Source organism: Phodopus roborovskii, unplaced genomic scaffold (assembly GCF_943737965.1).
Source record: "Phodopus roborovskii unplaced genomic scaffold, PHOROB, whole genome shotgun sequence".
Classification (NCBI taxonomy): Eukaryota; Metazoa; Chordata; class Mammalia; order Rodentia; family Cricetidae; genus Phodopus; species Phodopus roborovskii.
In genome coordinates, this window is record NW_026125669.1 from 2,034,716 (window position 1) to 2,035,995 (window position 1,280).

Sequence of the window (1,280 nt, forward strand, 5' to 3'; positions counted from 1 at the left end):
TGCTTCCAGCAGGTCTTAGAGTTAGAGAGAGAGAGTTGGTGTGAGAACTTCATGACATTGAGACAATGCCCAAAATGTGTTGTGGGACCTTAGGTCCCATTTTCCTCCAATATGAAATGACTTCTACATGCTTGTGTCTTAAATGGGTTCTTCCCTAGAAGAGAACATTTTGTAAGATGGGATCTGTTTGGTAGAAATCAGCCATTGGGTGAGATTTTGAACGTTATACCTCTTTCCTGTTTGTGGTCCCATTCTCTTTGATTCCTTGTCCACCACAGAGACTCTGCCATGAATGTACCAGGCTTTGCCAGCCGTAGTGGACTAAGGCCCTTTGAATCCATAAGCCAAAATAAACTTTTCCTCCCTTAAGGTTTATCATTTATTTTGGTTACAGTGAGATGAAAGTAACTAGCATTGTCTTTTGCTTTACAAATTACAAGAGAACCTTCCCCATTACTCTCATCGATTCTCTCTTCTTACTTTCCCTCTTCCTCACAGTTCTCAAAGGAAAAGATGAAAAGCCATCAGCTGAGAGTCATCAGTAACATCGTGCAAGGTTAACTTGAAGAAACATGACCCCGTCTCAAATGCAAATTAAATATTACACTGTATCTTACAAAACTTATATAAATTGCTGAACTACCACTTTGTCATTACATGCAAGGTTCTTTATCAAATATTTGGAATATATTGCTGAAAACAAAATCAGTGCCTCCAATCAACTCTAAAAATAAGTATACTTCTATTAACTCCTACTTAGAGACCACTTCTTATGAATGAAGCTTCATTCACAATATTTTCTGCATATTAATTTTGGTTATGTCAATATTATTTTACAATACAGAGTTCATCAGAATACCCTTAATTTACAGCATAGGAAATGGAGACCCAGAATTACTAAGTGATTTACCAAATATAAGTAGAGTGCAGATAATTGAGCTTCAAATGTTATAGCACAAATTACGTTATTTCAAACTGTAGGTTTCCTAAGAGTCAACCTAAGAATGTAGACATTAATGGTTCACCTGATTAAGGTATTCAGGGTTTTTGAGATACATCCAAAATTGGCACTATTCACCTTGTCCTAACCACTTCCTTCACTATTTCTATTACTATATTTTCACTGTAAGTTGTATCATATCTTTCTTGAGGATGTCTTGGCATGAAGAATCCAGTGCTCTAGACATAAGAATCACCATACTGTAAACCACTACATCTTACTGATTCCTCTAATAATATTCTCAGTAGTATACGAAGGATAGCCTGTTCTTTGAAGTGAA